At 36.9% G+C, this 22,184-nt stretch overlaps 5 pseudogenes; all 5 read right to left on the bottom strand.

Annotated features, from left to right (window-relative positions):
• Positions 1–5,529: 5,529 nt before the first annotated feature.
• LOC149002457 (non-specific lipid-transfer protein pseudogene) lies at positions 5,530–5,895 on the bottom strand (annotated as a pseudogene).
• A 2,711-nt stretch (positions 5,896–8,606) lies between these two features.
• LOC149002456 (non-specific lipid-transfer protein pseudogene) lies at positions 8,607–8,972 on the bottom strand (annotated as a pseudogene).
• Positions 8,973–10,031: 1,059 nt separating this feature from the next.
• LOC149002455 (non-specific lipid-transfer protein pseudogene) lies at positions 10,032–12,025 on the bottom strand (annotated as a pseudogene).
• Positions 12,026–13,102: 1,077 nt separating this feature from the next.
• On the bottom strand, positions 13,103–15,061 carry LOC149002454 (non-specific lipid-transfer protein pseudogene; annotated as a pseudogene).
• Positions 15,062–17,520: 2,459 nt separating this feature from the next.
• On the bottom strand, positions 17,521–17,886 carry LOC149002453 (non-specific lipid-transfer protein pseudogene; annotated as a pseudogene).
• Between the last annotated feature and the right edge of the window lie 4,298 nt (positions 17,887–22,184).

Raw genomic sequence — 22,184 nt, 5'->3', positions numbered from 1 at the left:
ACAAAGTTTAATCTGAGCACGGCCCATCATCCTTAAACGGACGGACAATCAAAAAGAACCATTCAAATTCTGGAAGATATGCTTCGGGTGTGAGTTGTCGATATGGGTGGTAACTGGGATGACGTTACCACTTAGCACTAGTGGAGCTTTCCTACAACAACAGTCACCAGTCGACAATTGGAATGAACCCTTTTAAAGCTTTATGTGGACGGACTTGGGACTAACATGTATCATTTCTTTGGTACAAATCCTGATTATAAATTATATGCCTATGGGAATGTCAAAGAAGGAAAAAAAAAAAAAAAAGAGGAATATGCATAGGATATTGGTGTACACCATTGAACATTATAGAATGCGTGTAAATACAAGAATAGCTATTGTATTGAAGTGAGATTGTAAGGTTTGAAGAGTGACCAATCTAGGCCATGTACTCTTTAGCAAACGTTCAGAACACATATACCATTCTTTTCCCCTTTCTCAATCATACCGCTTCCACTCTGAGTAACCATATCAAGTTAGCCGTTTAAAATCCCAGAAGGAATTGAATGGGGCTTTCAAGAATTTTATTTTGAATTATCTTTAATCAATTATAGTTTTAACTTATTTTTGATTTGGGGGGGGGGGGGGGGGGATTGGAATCTTTCTCATAACACCTAGGAGTTGTTCATTTCAATGCTCAGGAACCATTCACGCCACAACAGGGATATCTCCAGTACCAAAAGCTTCTTTTGTACGTTGGGGTCCCAACTATGCACTCGATATATAATGCATCTCTCACCAATTTAGAAAGTCTATCTGATTGTGGTTATTTATCAAAATTATTTGCTAAGAAGAGAACTTCTTTTGACCTGCAACCTTTTCTTCTTCCTATTATTAATGAGATGGAAGCTGATGCTTTTAAAAGAACCCCGTTTGGAACTGTTTTCCGCTTTAATTGTTTAGCAAGTTTGTTGCTTGATACTCACAAATGACAAAATGGAATCCAACCAGGTGTATCTTTTTCAATTTTATGTTTTAATTTTTTGAGAGTAAAACTCCTTTTATTTCCTTAAAATTCAAAGCCCCTTTCAAAGAGTATGATATAATCTTTCAATATTATTTTTATTAATTATTAATACATGTTAGGAGCGTGCTCTCTATCAATTGTTTATTAACTTATTCTTATTTTGTAATTGTTCAAGAAATACTTATGGAACGTGTATATCATACACTAAAAAAAATCCAAAACTTTTTTAAAGCATACAAACATAAAAAAAATAAAAATAAAAAAGTTTCCACAAAGAAACATTGTAGTAGAATTGTTATCAAACACACTCTAGTAATCCCCACCAAAAAAAACACACACACACACACACACACACAATTTTTTTTTTAACAAATAAAGGACCTGTCCATAATTTATACAACCTAATTTAGTAGCGTCTTAGAAAAAGTGATTGTCAAGGCTATTGCCAGCTGGGCTCAGCGAAGCTGCCAGTCAAGCCCATGAACTGAGACTTGCTAATACAATCTAATCTTATCAGCCTTCTTGTTTGTCCCAAATTTTGCATCTTGAATCCTCCTCACAATGTCGGGGACATTTGACAAAACATTGGGTATGAGATAGAAATTTATTTTTTGTCTTTTTTTGCCTATTGGTTTGGCTTGCTTATGTACGTTTTAGCCCATACTTGAAAAATGCTAAAAAGGATGTATAAAATTTACCACAATGATGGTTTGCAAATAAACAATGGGAAAGGGAGATTTGAAATAAAATCATATGGTGTGACAAGGGCAAGCGTTCTTAGTATTGTATGGTGATGTTTTAATGGCCAAATCGGCAACAAGGCACATATTTGCTCTTTGATATCCCCATAAAACTATTTGGTTTTTTATTCTTTTTATCCACCATCATATGTTAAGAATCAGGGAAACACAACTTAGGGGTTGGGCGCTCACGTTTACCCACACTAAGACAATTCCAAACACGAATTTACCACCAAGCCCATCTATTACCCGAAAACAGAAATTGAGTGCTATCGAGTTTTAGTCTCTTCATTAATATAAAGGAAGCCGGATTTTATGCAGAAGGAGAAATGAGTTTGCAATAAGGAGCAATGTTAATATTAATTTCTTATAGTCACCCATACTAGGAGATAGACAACTAGCTCAACTGCCTTACATTTATATGTTAGCACATTGATAATGAAAGACTTTCAAACTTGTCTACCACTAATGTGGAATTGCAGGATCTAGACATGTTTATTGATCTTCTTCGCCTTTGAGCACTTTTACTTCACCTCACCCTGAAAACGTAACAAAATCCGAATGTTAGTCATAAAAGAATCACTTAACCATTATGAAATTTTGATATCTAAGTGTTTGAGATTCATGGTAGGAATAGAAAGGATTTGAAAATTCATGGGGTGATCTAGATGATGAAAATATACTTGGAGCAGTCAATGGAAGGACTGATATTGTAGGGAAGGTGGACACCACATTTTTTGAGTAGTGCTGCAGCATTGCCTCCCTTGATACCGGGAGTGGCTCTGTAGGCATTCTTGAGACAGCGACAAGCTGCCCGACGGTCAAGAGTGGTTCTTGTAGCGGAGTTGAGTGCTCCCCACGGAATCGCAACAAGCCCAAGACACCTTTCCTCCATTGCGTAGAAAGGTGAGGCAAGAAGCCAATCAAGAGACCACTTGTCCACATGTGAGTGCATCTGCAGCATTTGGTGCTGCCACAACCATGCAAACCAGAACAAGGCACACAACCTTCAGGACACTAGAATTGGCCATAGTTACACGTACTTGCAAGCTCCTTGATGCTCACTTTTCTCCTAGTGTTTTGCTATATCAATGCAATGACATACTCTTCTCTATGTGTTTATTTATAAGAGAAGGGCATAACAAACTTCTTAGGTGGTTCTGGTCTCCTTGTTTTGCTTGGAAGATTGATGGTGGTTGAGATTTGAATGCTTTTCGATTTGTTTGTTGTTTTGCTTGCATGGATTCTCTCTAAAATGGAAAGCCTACATGTATTTTTCTAATAAACTTTTTTTTGGTTGGTTTTGAATTAAAATTCTAATTTGAATGAACAAACTGGCAGGCTAACGGGGCCATTTTTGAGATGCATGGCTCATGTACTCAATTGATTTGAGTTTGGATTTGTTTTAGTTTTTAGAACCAACCAGTATTTACATATCTGTAAACTTCAATCATTTAGTGATGATCATCCATGTGGTTCTTGCACCCACTACATGAAGCATTTATAGACGAGTGTGTGGAAAGACCAATCAACCCCTAGTGCAACCGAAAAGCCTTGCAACGCAATATCTTTATTGCACTCCCAACCGTCTCTGTATTCATGCATGAGCCATGCGGGCAGTTGGTATTCTTTTTTATTTTAATATGTATATTACTTTTGTACAAATCTTGATTATAAATCATATGTCCATGGGAATGTCGAAGAAGGACAAAAAAGAGTAATATGTATGGGATATTGGTGTACACTGTTAAACATTACAAGGAATGCGTGTAAATACAAGAGTAGCTATTGTATTGAATTAGATTGTAAGATTTTAAGAGAGAGAAATCTAGGCCATGTAATCTCTATCAAATTATCGAACGGATATATCATTCACTTCCCCTTTCTCTATCTTACCGCTTTTGCTCTGAGTAACCATATCAAGTTAGCCGTTGAAAATCCAAGAAGGAATTGAACGGGGCTTTCAAGACTTTAATTTTCAATTGTCTTTAATCAGTTATAATTTTAACTTATTTTAGATTGGGGTGGGTGGGGGGAGGAGAATGGAATCTTTCATATAACACCTAGGAGTTGTTCATTTCAATGCTCAAGAACCGTTCACGCCACAAAAGTGAAACCCTCAGTAGCAAGAGCTTCATTTGTACATTGGAGTCCCAACTCTATACGCGAATTAAAATGCATCTCTCACCAATTTTGACTATTTCTCTGATTGTGGTTAAGTATCAAAATTAGTAGCCAAGAAGAGAGCGTCTCTTTACCTACAGCCTGCCTTTTCTTCTACCTACTGTTAATGAGATGGAAGCTGATGCTTCAAAAGGACCCTAGTTCGAAACAATTTTTTGCTTTAATTGTTCAGCAAGTTTGTTGTTTCATACTCGCAAATGACAAAATGGAATCCAACCAGGTGTATCCTTTTTAGTTCTGGAGAGTGGAGTTCCCTTTATTTCCTTAAAATTCAAAGCCCCTTTCAAAGTGTATGATATAATTTTTCACTATTATTTTGTTAATTATTAATACTTGTTAGGAGTGTGCTCTCTATAAATTGTTTATTAAACTTGTTCTTATTCGTAAATGTTCACGAAATGCTTATGGAACGTGTTTATCATACACTAAAATTAAATCCAAAACTTTTTTAAAGCATACAAACAAAAAAAAAAAAAAAAAAAAAAAAAAAAAAAAAAAGAAAAGGTGTTTGCAAAGAAATATTGTTGTTGAACTGTTATCAAATACACTCTTGTAATCCGTCTCCCCCCCCCCCCAAACCAAAAAATAAAAAATAAAAAAACAAAAAAACATAAAATTTTCTTTTAACAAATAAAGGACCTGTCCAAAATTTATACAACCTAATTTAGTAGTGTCTTAGAAAAAATTGATTGTCAAGGCCATTGCCAGGCTGGGCTCAGCGAGGTTGCTAGTCAAGCCCTTGAACCGAGACTTGCTAATACAATCTATTCTTATATGCCTTCTTGTTTGGCCCAAATTTTGCATCTTGAATCCTCCTCAGATTATCGGGGTCTTTAGGCACAAGATTGGGAATGAGATAGAAATTTCTTTTTTTTTTTTGGCCTGTCGGTTTGGTTTGCTTATGCACGTTATAGCCCATTATACCACATTGATGGTTTGCAAATAAACAACGGGGAAGGGAGATTCATTATTAAATCACATGGTGTGACTAGGGGAGGCGACTTAGTATTGTATGGTAATGTTCTAATGGCCAAAATGGCAACATGAAACAGATTTGCTTTTCTATTCTTTTATCCATCGTCATACTTTAAAAATCAAGGATACGCAACTTAGGTGTTGGGGGCGCCCACGTTTACCTACACCCAGACATTTCCAAACACAAATTTACCACCATGCACATCTATTACCCAAAACGGAAAATTAGTGTTGTTGAGTTCCAGTCTCTATATTAATATAAACCAAGGAAAATTTTATGAAGAAGGAGGAATGAGTTTGCAATAAGGGGCAATGTTAATATTAATTTTGTACAGTCACCCATACTAGGAGATAAAACCAGCTCAAATGCCTTACAATTATATGTTAGCACATTGATAACGAGAGACTTTCAAACTTGTCTACCACTAATGTGGAATTGCAGGATCTAGACATGTTTATTGATCTTCTTCGCCTCTGAGCACTTTCACTTCACCTCACCCTGAAAACGTAACAAAATCCGAATGTTAGTCATACAAGAATCACTTAACCATTATGAAATTCTCATATCAAAGTGTTTGCGATTCATGGTAGGAATAGAAAGGATTTGAAAATTCACGGGGTTTTCTAGATGATGAAAATATACTTAGAGAAGTCAATGGATGGGTAGATCTTGTAGGGAAGGTGGACACCACATTTGCCGGGAAGTGCTGCCACATTGCCTCCTTTGATGCTAGGAGTGGCTCTATAGGCATTCTTGAGACAGCGACAAGCTGCCCGACGGTCAGGAGTGGTTCTTGCAGCGGAGTTGAGTGCCCTCAAGGAATCGCAACAAGCCCAAGACACCTTTCCTCCATTGCGCAGAAAGGTGAGGCAAGAAGCCAATCGAGAGACCACTTGCCCACATGTGAGGGCATCTGCAGAATTTGGGGCTGCCACAACCATGCAGACCAGAACAAGGCACACACCCTTCAGGACACTAGAACTGGCCATAGTTACACATACATGCAAGCTGCTTGATGCTCACTTTTCTCTTTCTTTTCTCCTAGTGTTTTGCTAGATCAATGCAATGACATACTACTCTGTATGTGTTTATTTATAAGAGAAGGGCATAACAGACATCTTAGGTGGTTCTAGTCTCCTTGTTTGGGTCGGAAGATTGATGGTGGTTGAGATTTGAATGCTTTTCGATGTGTTTGTTGTTATGCTTGTGTGGATTCTCCCTAAAATGGAAAGCCTAAATGTTTTTTATAATTAACATTTTTTTGGTTGGTTTTGAAATAGAATTCTAATTTGAATGAACGAATTGGTAGCCTAACGGGACCATTTTTGAGATGCATGGCTCACCTACTCAATCGATTTGAGTTTGGTTTTGTTTCAGTTTTTAGAACCAACCAGTATTTACATATCTGTAAACTTCAATCATTTAGTGATGATCATCCATGTGGTTCTTGCACCCACTACATGAAGAATTTATAGACAAGTGTGTGGAAAGACCATCAACCCCTGGTGTAACCGAAAAGCCTTGCAACTCAATATCTTTATTGCACTCCCATCCATCTCCGTCTTCGTGCATGAGCCATGCGGGCGCTTCGTATTCTTTTTCAAATTTAATATGTATCATTTCTTATGTTTAAATCTTGTTTATAAATCATATTTCCATGGGAATGTCGAAGAAGGACAAAAAAGAGTAATATGTACGGGATATTGGTTTCCACCGTTGAACATTACAAGGAATGCGTGTAAATACAAGAGTAGATATTGTAACGAATTAGACTTTAAGATTTGAAGAGTGAACAATCTAGGTCATGTGATCTCTATCAAATTATCATAATGAATATATCATTCATTTCAACTTTCTTTAATCATTTATAGTTTTAACTTATCTTAGATTGGGGGGCTACGGGGAGGAAAATGGAATCCTTCATAGTTAACACCTAGGAGTTTTTCATTTCAATGCTTAGGAACCATTCACGCCACAACAGTGAAACCTCAATAGCAAGAGTTCTTTTGTACGTCGGGGTCCCAAATTAGTGCGCAAAGTATAATGCCACTCTCACCAATTTAGACAGTCTATCTGATTGATGTTATTTAGCAAATTTAGTAGCCAAGAAGATAGCATCTTTTTATCTGCAACCTTTTCTTCTTCCTATTGTTAATGAGATGGTAACTGATGCTTCAAAAAGTCCTTGGTTCGAAACTATTTTTTGCTTTAATTGTTTACCAAGTTTGTTGCTTGATACTTGCAAATGACAAAATCGAATCCAACCAGGTGTATCCTTTTTAATTTTATGTTTTTATTTTTGGAGAGTGGAGTTCGTTTTATTTCCTTAAAATTCAAAGCCCCTTTCAAAGTGTATGAAATAATCCTTCAATATTCTTTCGTTAATTATTAATACTTGTTAGGAGCATGCTTTCTATAAATTGTTTTTTAAACTTATTCTTATTTCATAAATGTTCAAGAAATGCAAATGGAATGCTCTTATTATACACTAAAAATAATTCCAAAACATTTTTACAGCTAAGAACACACAAAAAAAATATAAAAAAATGAAGGTTTCCCACAAAGAAATATTGTAGTAGAATTTTCATGAATGACACTCTAGTAATACCCTCCGCCCCCCCCCCCCACAAAAAAAAAAAAAAGAAAAAAAAAGAAATGAATAAATTACTAAATTTTGAAAAATAAATAAATAAAGGACCTGTCCATAATTTATACGACCTAATTTAGTAGTGTCTAAGAAAAAGTGAATGTCAAGGCCATCTTAGGCTGGGTTCAGCAGAGCTACCAGCCAAGCCCTTGAACCGAGACTTGCTAGTACCAAGACTTGCTAGTACAATGTAATTTTATCTGCCTTCTTGTTTGGCCCAAATTTGCATCTTGAATCCTCCTCAGATTGTCGGGGTCTTTTGACACAAGATTGGTTATGAGATAAAAATTTTTTATTTTTTACTTCGCCTTGTCGGTTTGGCTTGCTTATGCACGTTATAGCCCATTATACCACTTTGATGGTTTGCAAATAAACAACAGAGAAGGGAGATTCAAAATTAAATCACATGGTGACTAGGGGAAGCGACTTAGTACTGTATGGTAATGTTCCAATGGCCAAAATGGCAACATGGCACAGATTTGCTCTTCGATATACCTAGAAAACTATTTGCTTTTCTATTCTTTTATCGATTGTAATACTTTAAGAATCAAGGAAACGAAACTTAGGTGTTGGGCTCCCACGTTTGCCTACACCCAGATGTTTCCAAACTCAAATTTACCACCATGCGCATCAGTTACCCGAAAACAGAACATGAGTGCTATCGAGTTTCAGTCTCTATATTAATATAAACCAAGGAAAATTTTATGCAAAAGGAAGAATGAGTTTGCAATAAGGGGCAATGTTAATATTTATGTCGTACGGTCACCCAAACTGAGAGATAAACATCAAGCTCAACTGCCTTACAATTATATGTTAGCACATTGATAACGAGAAACTTTCAAACTTGTCTACCACTAATGTGGAATTGCAAGATCTAGACATGTTTATTGGTCTTCTTCGCCTCTGAGCATTTTCAATTCACCTCACCCTAAAAATGTAGCAAAATCCGAATGTTAGTCATACAAGAATCACTTAAACATTATGAAATTCTCATATCTAAGTGTTTGAAATTCACGGTAGAAATAGAAAGGATTTGAAAATTCATGCGGTTATCTAGATGATGAAAATATACTTGGAGCAGTCAATGGAAGGACTGATCTTGAAGGGGAGGCGGACACCACATTTTCCTGGAAGTGCTGCAGCATTGACTCCCTTGATGCCAGGAGTGGCCGTGTAGGCATTCTTGAGACAGCGACAAGCTGCCCGATGGCCAAGAGTTGTTCTTGCATTGGAGTTGAGTTCCCTCACGGATTTGCAACAAGCCCAAGACACCCTTCCTCCCTTGCTCAAAAAGGTGAGGCAAGAAGCAAATTGAGAGACCACTTGTCCACATGTGAGGGCATCCGCAGTATTTGGTGCTGCCACAACCATGCAGACCAGAACAAGGCACACAACCTTCAGGACACTAGAATTGGCCATAGTTGCACGTACTTGCAAGCTCCTTGATGCTCACTTTTCTCTTTCTTCTCCTAGTGTTTTTCTAGCTCAATGCAATGACATACTCCTCTCTACGTGTTTATTTATAAGAGAAGGGTGTAACAGACTTCTTAGGTGGTTCTGGTCTCCTTGTTTGGCTTGGAAGATTGATGGTGGTTGAGATTTGAATGCTTTACGATGTGTTTGTTGTTTTGCTTGCGTGGATTCTCTCTAAAGTGGAAAGCCTAAATATTTTTTCTAATTAACATATTTTTTGGTGTGTTTTGAATTAGCATTCTAATTTGAATGAATGAACTGGTAGGCTAACATGACCATTTTTGATATGCATGGCTCACCTACTCAATCGATTTGAGTTAGGTTTTGTTTTTGTTTTTAGAACCAACCAGTCTTTATATATCTGTAAACTACAATCATTTACTGATGCTCATCCATGTGGTCCTTGCACCCACTACATGAAGCATTTATACATGAGTGTGTGGAAAGTCCAATCAACCCCTAGTGCAACCGAAAAGCCTTGTAACTCAAAATCTTTATTGCACTCCCATCTATCTCCGTCTTCGTGCATGAGCCATGCAGGCGCTTTGTATACTTTTTTATTTTAATATGTATCTTTTCTTTTGTACAAATCTTGATTAGAAATCGTATTTCCATGGGAATGTTGAAGAAGGATAAAAAAGAGTAATATGTACGGGATATTGGTGTACACCGTTGAACATTGCAAGTAATGCGTGTAAATTAAAGGCTAGCTATTGTATTGAATTAGACTATAAGATATGAAGAGTGAAGAATCTAGGTCGTGTGATCTCTATCAAATTATTAGAATGAATATATCATTCAATTCCCATTCTCAATCTTAGAGCTTCAGCTCTAAGTAACCGTATCAAGTTAGCCGTTGAAAATCCCGGGTTTTCAAGATTTTTATTTTCAATTAACTTTAATTATTTATAGTTTTAACTTATCTTAGATTTGGGGTTGGGGGGAGGAACAAGGAATCTTTCATATAACACCTAGGAGTTTTTCATTTCAATGCTCAAGAACCATTCACGCCACAACAGTGAAACCCTCAATAGCAAGAGCTTGTTTTGTACGTTGGAGTCCCATCTCTGTACGCAAAGTATAATGCATCTCTCACCAATTTAGACAGTCTATCTGATTGTGGTTATTTAGCAAACTTAGTAGCCTAGAAGAGAGCGTCTTTTTATCTGCAACCTTTTCTTCTACCTATTGTTAATGAGATGGTAGCTGATGCTTCTAAAAGACCCCAGTTCGGAACAATTTTTCGCTTTCATTTTTAGCATGTTTGTTGCTTGATACTCGCAAATGTAAAAATGGAATCCAACCATGTGTATCCTTTTTAATTTTATTTTCTTATTATTGGAAAGTAAAGTTCTTTTTATTTCCTTAAAATTCAAAGCCCCTTTCAAAGAGTATGATATAATCTTTCAATATTATTTTGTTAATTATTAATACTTCTTAGGAGCGTACTCTATATAAATTGTTTATTAAACTTATTCTTATTTTATAAATGTTTAAGAAATGCTTATGGAACGCGTTTATTATACACTAAAATTAATTCCAAAACATTTTTAAAGCTTACAAACACACACATAAAAAAAAAAAAAAAAAAAAAAAAAGGTTCCCCGCAAAGAAATATTTTTGTAGAACTTTTATGAAACACACTCTAGTAATTCCCCCACCCCCTAAAAAAAGAAATAATATAGTAGTGTTTTAGAAAAAGTGATTGTCAAGGCCATCTCCAGGCTGGGCTCAGCTAAGCTTCCAGTCAATGAACCGAGACTTGCAAGTACAACGTAATCTTATCTGCCTTCTTGTTTGGCCCAAATTTTGCATCTTGAATCCTCCTCAGATTGTTGGGGTCTTTTGATACAAGATTGGTTATGAGAGAGAAATTTTGTATTTTTTTCTTCGACATATCGGTTTGGCTTGCTTATGCACGTTATAGCCCATTAGACCACATTGATGGTTTGCAAATAAACAATAGAGAAGAGAGATTAAAAATTAAATCACATGGTGTGACTAGGGGAAGCGACTTAGTATTGTATGGTAATGTTCCAAAGGTCAAAATGGCACAGATTTGCTCTTTGATATACGTAGAAAACTATTTGTTTTTCTATTCTTTTATCGATTGTAATACTTTAAGAATCAAGGAAAACGAAACTTAGGTGTTGGGCGCCCACATTTACCTACACCTAGACATTTCCAAACTCAAATTTACAACCATGCGCATCTGTTACCCGAAAACGGAACATGAGTGCTATCGAGTTTCAGTCTCTATATTAATATAAACCAAGGAAAATTTTATGCAAAAGGAAGAATGAGTTTGCAATAAGAGGCATTGTTAATATTTATTTCGTACAGTCACCCATATTAGGAGATAAACAACCAGCTCAACTGCCTTACAATTATATGTTAGCACATTGATAACGAGAAACTTTCAAACTTGTCTACCACTAATGTGGAATTGCAGGATCTAGACATGTTTATTGATCTTCTTCGCCTCTAAGCACTTTCAATTCACCTCACCCTAAAAACGTAACAAAATCCGAATGTTAGTCATTCAAGATTCACTTAACCATTATGAAATTCTCATATCTAAGTGTTTGAAATTCACGGTAGGAATAGAAAGGATTTGAAAATTCATGCGGTTATCTAGATGATGAAAATATACTTGGAGCAGTCAATGGAAGGACTGATCTTGAAGGGAAGGTGGACACCACATTTGCCGGGAAGTGCTGCAACATTGACTCCCTTGATGCCGGAGTGGCCATGTAGGCATTCTTGAGACAGCGACAAGCTGCCCGACGGCCAGGAGTTGTTGTTGCAGTGGAGTTGAGTTCCCTCACGGATTTGCAACAAGCCCAAGACACCCTTCCTCCATTGCTCAAAAAGGTGAGGCAAGAATCCAATTGAGAGACCACTTGCCCACATGTGAGGGCCTCTGCAACATTTGGAGCTGCCACAACCATGCAGACTAGAACAAGGCACACAACCTTCAGGACACTAGAATTGGTCATAGTTGCACGTACTTGCAAGCTCCTTGATGCTCACTTGTCTCTTTCTTCTCCTAGTGTTTTACTAGATCAATGTAATGACATACTCCTCTCTACGTGTTGATTTATAAGAGAAGGGCGTAACAGACTTCTTAGGTGGTTCTAGTTTCCTTGTTTCGGTTGGAAGATTGATGGTGGTTGAGATTTGAATGCTTTACGATGTGTTTGTTGTTTTGCTTGCGTGGATTCTCTCTAAAATGGAAAGCCTAAATGTTTTTTCTAATTAACATTTTTTTGGTTGGTTTTGAATTAGCATTCTAATTTGATTGAACTTACTGGCAGGCTAACGCAACCATTTTTGATATGCATGGCTCACCTACTCGATCGATTGGAGTTTTGTTTTGTTTTTGTTTTTCGAACCAACCAATATTTACATATCTGTATACTACAATCATTTACTGATGCTCATCCTTGTGGTCCTTGCACCAACTACATGAAGCATTTATACATGAGTGTGTGGAAAGACAAATGAATCCCTACTGCAACCGAAAAGCCTTGTAACTCAATATCTTTATTGCACTCCCATCCGTCTCCGTCTCCGTCTTCGTGCATGAGCCATGCAGGCGCTTCGTATTCTCTTTTATTTTAATATGTATCTTTTCTTTTGTAAAAATCTTGATTATAAATCGTATTTCCATGGGAAAGTCGAAGAAAGACAAAAAAGAGTAATATGTACGGGATATTGGTGTACACCGTTGAACATTGCAAGGAATGTGTAAAAATTCAAGACTAGCTATTGTATTGAATTAGACTATAAGATTTGTAGAGTGAAGAATCTAGGTCGTGTGATCTCTATCAAATTATTAGAATGAATATATCATTCAATTCCCATTTCAGTCTTACAGCTTCAGCTCTAAGTAACCGTATCAAGTTAGCCGTTGAAAATCCTCGAAGGAATTGAACGGGTTTTCAAGATTTTATTTTCAATTATCTTTAATTATTTATAGTTTTAACTTATCTTAGATTTGGGGGCTGGGGGGAGGAACATGGAATCTTTCATATGACACCTAGGAGTTGTTCATTTCAATGCTCAAGAACCATTCACGCCACAACAGTGAAACCCTCAATCGCAAGTGCTTCTTTTGTGGTTGGAGTCCCAACTCTGTATGCAAAGTATAATGCAAATCTCACAAATTCTAACAGTTTTTCTGATTGTGGTTATTTTGCAAAATTAGTAGCCAAGAAGGGAGCGTCTTTTTATCTACAACCTTTTCTTCTACCTATTGTTAATGAGATGGTAGTTGATGCTTCCAAAAGACCCTGGTTCAAAACTGTTTTTTGCTTTAATTGTTTAGCTAGTTTGTTGCTTGATACTCACAAATGACAAAATGGAATCCAACCAGGTGATCCTTTTTAATTTTATGTTTTCATTTTTGGAGTGTGAAGTTCCTTTTATTTCCTTAAAATTCGAAGCCCCTTTCATATGATATGAAATAATCGTTCAATATTCTTTTGTTAATTATTAATACTTGTTAGGAGCATGCTTTCTATAAATTGTCTATTAAACTTATTCTTATTTCATAAATGTTAAAGAAATGCTTATGGAACGCGTTTATTATACACTAAAAATAATTCCAAAACATTTTTAAAGCTTAGAAACACACAGAAAAATGAAAAAAATGAAAAAAAAAATGAAGGTTTTCCGCAAAGAAATATTGTAGTAGAAGTTTCTTGAAACACACTTTAGTAACCCCCACCCCCCACCCCAAAAAAATAAATAAATAAATAAATAAATTTTATAAAATAAATAAATGAAGGACTTGTCCATAATTTATGGGACCTAATTTTGTAGTGTCTTAGAAAAAGTGATTGTCAAGGCCATCGCCAGGTTGGGCTCAGCGAAGCTGCCAGGCAAGCCCTTGAACCAAGACTTGCTAGTACAATGTAATATTATCTGCCTTCTTGTTTGGCCCAAATTTTGCATCTTAAATCCTCCTCAGATTGTCGGGGTCTTTTGTCACAACAGAGAAGGGAGATTCAAAATTAAATCACATGGTGTGAGTAGGGGAAGCGACATAGTATTGTACGGTAATGTTCTAATGGCCAAAATGGCAACATGAAACACATTTGCTCTTCGATATTCGTAGAAAACTACTTGCTTTTCTATTCCTTCATCCATCGTAATACATTAAGAATCAAGGAAACGCAACCTAGGTATTGGCGCCCACGTTTTCCTCTACACCAAGACATTTCCAAACACAAATTTACCACCATGCGCATCTGTTAACTGAAAAATGAGTGTGTCGAGTTTCAGTTTCTATATTGATATAAACCAAGGCAAATTTTATGTAGAATGAGGAATGAGTTTGCAATAAGGGGCAATGTTAATATTTATTTCGTACAGTCACCCATATTAAGAGATAAACAACCAGCTCAACTGCCTTACAATTATATGTTAGCACATTGATAACGAGAAACTTTCAAACTTGTCTACCACTAATGTGGAATTGTAGGATCTACACATGTTTATTGATCTTCTTCGCCTCTAAGCACCTTGAATTCACCTCACCTAGAAAACGTAACAAAATCCGAATGTTAGTCATACAAGAATCTCTAAACCATTATGAAATTCTCATATCTAAGTGTTTGAGATTCATGGTAGGAATGAAAGGATTTGAAAATTCATGGGGTTATCTCAATGATGAAAATATACTTGGAGCAGTCAATGGAAGGACTGATCTTGTAGGGAAGGTGGACACCACATTTGCCGGGAAGTGCTTCAGCATTGCCTCCCTTGATGCCGGGAGTGGCTTTGTAGGCAATCTTGAGACAGCGACAAGCTGCCCGACGGGCATGAGTGGTTCTTGCAGCGGGGTTGAGTGCCCTCATGGAATCGCAACAAGCCCAAGACACCATTCCTCCATTGTGAAGAAATGTGAGGCAGGAAGCCAATCGAGAGACCACTTGCCCACATGTGTGGGCATCTATAGCATTTGGTGCTGCCACAACCATGCAGACCAGAACAAGGCACACAACCTTCAGGACACTAGAATTGGCCATAGTTACACGTACTTGCAAGCTCCTTGATGCTCATGCACAATGGCCATAATTTTGTATTCTTTTTTACTTTAATATGTATCATTTCTTCTGTACCAATCTGGGAGGAGGGCTCTTAAACTTTTGTTAATGATTCATCAACCAGACATTTTGTGTGTCACTGAACCAAAAGTGGATGTAGTAAGTGCCCAATTCTAATGGTTAATAGTTATCAAATGTGAGTAGGAACCAGTGAGGAAAGGTGTATTGGGGGCAACTGTTGTTGTGGGTGAGCGAGGTTGGTTCCTCTTAAGGTTCTTTGCTTTATAAAATAACCCTTTTAGCGAGAGAAAAAAAAACCTTGATTATAAATCATATTTCCATGGGAATGTCGAAGAAGGACAAAAAAGAGTAATATGTACAGGATATTGGTGTACACCGTTGAACATTACAAGAAATGCGTGTTAATACAAGAGTAGCTATTGTATTGAATTAGCCTGTAAGATTTGAAGAGTGAACAATCTAGGTCATATGATCTCTATCAAATTATCAAAATGAATATATCATTCATTTCCCATTTCTCAATCTTACGGCTTCTGCTCTGAGTAACCATATCAAGTTAGCCGTTGAAAATCCTAGATGGAATTGAACGGGGCTTTCAAGATTTTTATTTTAAATTATCTTTAATCACATATAATTTTCACTTATCTTAGATTGGGGGCCTGGGGGGATGAAAATGGAATCTTGCATATAACACCTAGGAGTTGTTCATTTCAATGCTCTGGAATTATTCAAGCCACAACAGTGAAACCCTCAATAGCAAGAGCTTTTTTTTTACGTTGGACTTCCAACTCTTTACGCAAAGTATTATGCATCTCTCATCAATTTAGACAATCTAACTGATTGTGGTTATTTAGCAAAATTAGTAGCCAAGAAGAGAGCGTCCTTTTATCTGCAACGTTTTCTTCTTCCTATTGTTAATGTGATGGTAGCTGATGCTTCAAAAAGACCCTTGTTCGGAACAATTTTTCGCTTTAATTTTTAGCAAGTTTGTTGCTTGATACTCGGAAATGAAAAAATGGAATCCAACCACGTGTATCCTTTTTAATTTTATTTTCTTATTATTGGAGAGTAAAGTTCTTTATGTTTCTTTAAAATTCAAAGCCCCTTTCAAAGAGTATGATATAATCTTTCAATATTATTTTGTTAATTATTAGTACTTGTTAGGAGTGTACTCTCTATAAATTGTTTATGAAACTTATTTATTTCATAAAGGTTTAAGAAATGCTTATGGAACGCGTTTATTCTACACTAAAAATAATTCCAAAACATTTTTAAAGCATACAAACACACAAAAAAAGAAAAAAAAAAAAGGAATAAATAAATAAAGGATTCCCGCAAAGAAATATTGTAGTAGAACTTTCATTAAACACACTCTAGAAATCCCGCACCCCCCCCCAAAAAAAAAAAGAAATAAATAACAAAAATAAAGGACTTGTCCATAATTTATAAAACCTAATTTAGTACTGTCTTAGAAAAAGTGATTGTCAAGTCCATCGCCAGGTTGGGCTTAGCAAAGTTATCAGTCAAGCCCTTGGACCGAGACTTGCTAATACAATGTAATTTTATCTACCTTCTTGTTTGGCCCAAATTTTGCATCTTGATTCCTCTTCACATTGTTGGGGTCTTTTGGCACAAGATTAGGTATGAGATAGAAATTTTGTATTATTTTTTTTCCGACCTGTAGGTTTGGTTTGCTTATGAATGTTATAGCCCATTATACCACATTGATGGTTTGCAAATAAACAACGGGGAAGGGAGATTCAAAATTAAATCAAATGGTGTGACTATGGAAAGCGACTTCGTATTGTATGGTAATGTTCTAATGGCCAAAATGGCAACATGGCACAGATTTGCTCTTCGATATCTGTAGAAAACTATTTGCTTTTCTATTCTTTTATCCATCGTCATACTTTAAGAATCAAGGAAATGCAACTTAGGTCTTGGGCGCCCACGTTCTACACCTAGACATTTCCAAACACAAATTTACCACAATGCACATTTGTTACCCGTAAATGGAAAATGAGTGCTGTCGAGTTTCAGTCTCTATATTAATATAAACCAAGGCAAATTTTATGCAGAAGGAGGAATGAGTTTGCAATAAGGGGCAATGTTAATATTTATTTTGTACAGTCACCAAACTAGCAGATAAACAACCAGCTCAACTGCCTTACAATTATATGTTAGCACATTCATAACAAGAGACTTTTAAACTTGTCTACCACTAATGTGGAATTGCAGTATCTAGACATGTTTATTGATCTTCTTTGCCTTTGAGCACTTTCACTTCACCTCACCTTGTAAACGTAACAAAATTGGAATGTTAGTCATACAAGAATCACTTAACCATTATGAAATTCTCATATCTAAGTGTTTAAGATTCACGGTAGGAAAAGAAAGGATTTGAAAATTCACAGGGTTATCTAGATGATGAAAATATACTTGGAGCAGTCAATGGATGGGCTAATCTTGTAGGGAAGGTGGACACAACATTTGCCGGGAAGTGTTGCTGCATTGCCTACCTTGATGTTGGGAGTAGCTCTGTAGGCATTCTTGAGACAGCGACAAGCTGCCCAACGGTCAGGAGTGGTTCTTGCAGTGCAGTTGAGTGCTTTCATGGAATCGCAACAAGCCCAAAACACCTTTCCTCCATTGCGCAAAAAGGTGAGGCAAGAAGCCAATCGAGAGACCACTTGCCCACATGTGAGGGCATCTGCAACATTTGGTGCTGCCACGACCATGCAGACCAGAACAAGGCACACAATCTTCAAGACACTAGAATTAGCCATAGTTACACGTAGAGGGGAGTATGCCATTGCATTGATATTGCAGAATACTTCCTTAGGTGGTTCTGGTATCCTTCTTTGGCTTGGAAGATTTATGGTGGTTGAGATTTGAATGCTTTTCGATGTGTTTGTTGTTTTGCTTGCGTGGATTCTCTCTAAAATGGAAAGCCTAAATGTTTTCTCTAATTAACTTTTGTTTGGTTGCTTTTAAATTAGAATTCTAATTTGAATGAACAAATTGGCAGGCTAAGGGACCATTTTTTAGATGCATGGCTCACCTACTCAATCGATTTGAGTTCGGTTTTGTTTTAGTTTTTTGAACCAACCAGTATTTACATATCTGTAAACTTCAATCATTTAGTGATGCCCATCCATGTGGTTCTTGCACCCACTACATAAACCATTTAAAGATAAGTGTGTGGAAAGACCGATCAACCCCTAGTGCAACCGAAAAGCCTTGCAACTCAATATCTGTATTGCACTCCCATTCATCTCCGTCTTCGTGCATGAGCCATGCGGGCGGTTGGTATTCTCTTTTATTTTAATATGTATCATTTCTTTTGTACAAATCTTGATTATAAATCATATTTCCATGGAAATGTCGAAGAAGGACAAAAAAGAGTAATATGTACGGGTTATTGGTGTACAACGTTGGACATTACAAGGAATGCGTGTAAATACAAGAGTAGCTATTGTATTGAATTAGACTATACGATTTGAAAAGTGAACAATCTAGGTCGTGTGATCTCTATCAAATTATCAGAACAGATATATCATTCACTTCTCCTTTCTCAATCTTACAGCTTTTGCTCTAAGTAACCATATCAAGTAAGCCGTTTAAAATCCCAGAAGGAATTGAACGGGGCTTTCAAGATTTTTATTTTCAATTATCTTTAATCATTTATAGTTTTAACTTATCTTAGATTGGGAGGGGGGGGAGCAAATGGAATCTTTCATATAACACCTAGGAGTTGTTCATTTTAATGCTCAGGAACCATTCATGGCACAACAATGAAACCCTCAATAGCAAGAGCTTCTTTTGTACGTTGGAGTCCCAACTGTGTACTCAAAGTATAATGCATCTCTCACCAATTTAGACAGTCTATCTGATTGTGGTTATTTAGCAAACTTAGTAGCCCAGAAGAGAGCGTCTTTTTATCTGCAACCTTTTCTTCTACCAATTGTTAATGAGATGGTAGCTGATTCTTCAAAAAGATCCTAGTTCGGAACAGTTTTTCGCTTTAATTTTTAGGAAGTTTGTTGCTTGATACTCGCAAATGAAAAAATGGAATCCAACCGTGTGTATCCTTTTTAATTTTATTTTCTTATTACTGGAGAGTAAAGTTGTCACATCCTCCCAGCCGGTACCCTAACTGGCTACCCGAGAGTGTGATCCACAGCCCCGAAGATCAAGTATCGAGGAAATCATCCTCCCACATGTACAATAACATAATCATAAACAGGAAATAAATCAAGTTTTAATATTATAAACAAGGTTCAAAACAAGAAATGAACAATCAGTATAATCAGGGTGCGGAAAGATACCAGATATCCAATGATATCAAAAAGGAGTGAAGTGAGGCGGAAACTCACTTCACCAAAAATAGCGGAACGTAGTATGAAAATCAAAAGGGATTACAACTGAAACAAATGTACTAAGAAATAAACTAAGATCAAGCGTCTTCAAGTTTATAGATAACGTCTTCATAAGTATGGACTTCATCAATCCAATGAATCCATTTTAACTCTATGCAGTTCTCAAAAGTAGTGCGCAGCTTGATCCGCCGGGGAATCATCAAAGTAATCTTGATCGTTGCAAGCACTTTGCGTGTAATACGCTTCATTGGCTTGCTCTTCACTGTACTGCTTGTCATAATATTATGTACCTGCAGGATAATTTAACAAAAAGAAATATACAACAGGAATGGGTTTCGAAGAAACTCAGTAAGGTAGTTAATCCATAACATCATAGATAACATGTGGCAAAACATAACATGATGCAATGCAGTATGAAACAAGTAATGTATGTATGCATCTAACTCTATGTATGCTGGTCTCTATGGCAGACATGCTTTAAGTCATAGCACCGTACTTCTTAGGGAAAGTCCGCTCACACCCTCAACCATATAAGATATCTTGGGTTCCCTCAACCATTTAAGGTATCTTGGGCAGCCGGTTGGTAATGGGTCTTGCATCCCTCAGGACAAACCATGGCAAGGGGTTTTAGTCAACACACTCTCTCACAACCATTTGGCATAAGTATAGGCGCATGTCAGGGAAAAGCCTAGCCAATGCAAGTTATCTAGTCAGTTACATCAACTCAGGTCCAGATACTTCCATTCCTCACCCCGGGCGATCCTTTCCGGTATCCTTTCCACTAGAGTCCTAATTGTCCCAGACTACGGACTCATCAACCCTATTGGTTATCCACATATGGTAAACGGGAAGCTCTCATGTCCTCTCACGGGTTGGTTACCGGTCTTGAGCGCCCATGAGCCCAAGTCTAGCCATATGCAACCCTCCAATAAATGGCCCCCACAATGTGATTCCCGTCCTCTCACGGGTTGGTTACCGGTCTTGAGCGCCCGTGAATCCCCATTGCTGCCACGAGTCATTCGGTCTCAATACCCTTCTGAATCGGGTCTGATATAACAGGGGTATATCCTAGCCAAACACTACTAGACATCCCTAGGTATGACAATCATTGATTCGGGAAAGCGTCGATGGGCAACCCCGGAAACATCCCATACTATTTCCGATAATGTCCAAGGACAGAAGTGTCAAAAGGACACCTCCCAATCCCAAACCAAACTTAATCAAACACATTCTCAGATCAGTCATGACATACACAACCAATAGTTCATCATATAAAAGAGAATGTAAAAGCAACATCGGATTAAGCAGTAATAAGTAATTCATATAACATAAATAATGAAAAAGATGATATAAACAAGTGCTATTGTTCCCACAGTAGGAGATCAGAATTAAAATACAATAACAGCAGGTAATCTCATAGTTTCTTAAAGTAGAAACCAGAGAACAAGCAATCTATGTAGTTAAGGAATTAACTATCCTTACCTTCTAACTTGGATGGGATCTTAAAGAATCAAGTATGATCTTGACTAAACCTGAGAAGACAGTCCTAAACAAGTGCACACAACATGTTAGGAAAGATGCATAAAGGAAAAGATCATAAATCAATCGAAACAGACCAAGATTGAGGTTGCTGTACTCATTGGTCGATTGATTAGTTTGCTGGACTAGTCGACCAATGAGTCGACCAATGCAGACAGTGGCCTGCAAGAATCCGAATTTTGAGAATCCAGAACCGAATTCGATGGTTCAAAAGGGTACAAATCAGAGGGGAATTATTATGGTAGTATTCTAGGGTATAGAGGATATCAAATCATAAATCAAAACAAGTTCTCAAGTTACAACCTAGAAATCATGAGGTTAACCTAATTAGGTTGAAAAATAGGTTAGGAGGGAAAAATAAAAAAATTAAAGATAATGAACTAGGATATGAAAGAATTCAGATCTAGTAAAGAAAACATAATAATTGGGTTAACATGATCAACAAGGGGATTCCTGGGTTTGATCCAAGAAAATTAGGGTTTCACCCTTTTGGCTCCCTGGACAAATAATTGTGAGATCTGGATGAACAAAGACAAATCAAAACAGGAAAATATAGATGATTAAGTTTTAGGTTAACACAATGTCACCCAAAAAGGATTTCTCTTTCACAAGGTAGGTTACCAAAAGTTCTCCAGACAATCACACAGGTTAGGGTTTCAAAGGATTAGGGTTAGGTTTTCAAGAATTCAATAGGTAGGGTTTAAGAACATGATGATGATCATGAGTCTTAAAGAATATGGTGAGATCAGAGAATTGATGATTACAAGAGTGCTTCATCATCTTTTTGATCTCAATGAAAAACAGAATAAAAGAAAGAAATTCAGAGATAGAAGAGAGAGTGAGTGAAATCATACCTTTGCCGTAGAAAGATGAAGAATTCTTCAAGTCTTTGTAAGAGATTACCAAAGAATGCAAGGGAATGGGTTAGATTAGGGTTCTAACTCATTCCAGAGGCTTAGGAGGCAGAGGAGGCGGAGTATTCCCGAGATTAGACTTAAATAGAAGAGATAGGATTCAAATTTCAAAAACAGAATCAATTGGTCGATTGATTGGTCAATTGGTCCATCGACCAATGAGTCGACCAATCAAGACAACAACTTCAAAACAGAGGAATTGAAGGCTCAGATCAAGTCCAAACATCAAGGGGTTTTGCACACACCTAGAGT

This window comes from Hakea prostrata, chromosome 10, assembly GCF_041222555.1.
Source record: "Hakea prostrata isolate BN-2017 chromosome 10, UWA_Hpros_2, whole genome shotgun sequence".
Classification (NCBI taxonomy): Eukaryota; Viridiplantae; Streptophyta; class Magnoliopsida; order Proteales; family Proteaceae; genus Hakea; species Hakea prostrata.
Note: the sequence above shows the minus strand (reverse complement) of the source record. Positions and strands in the feature narration are given on the sequence as shown.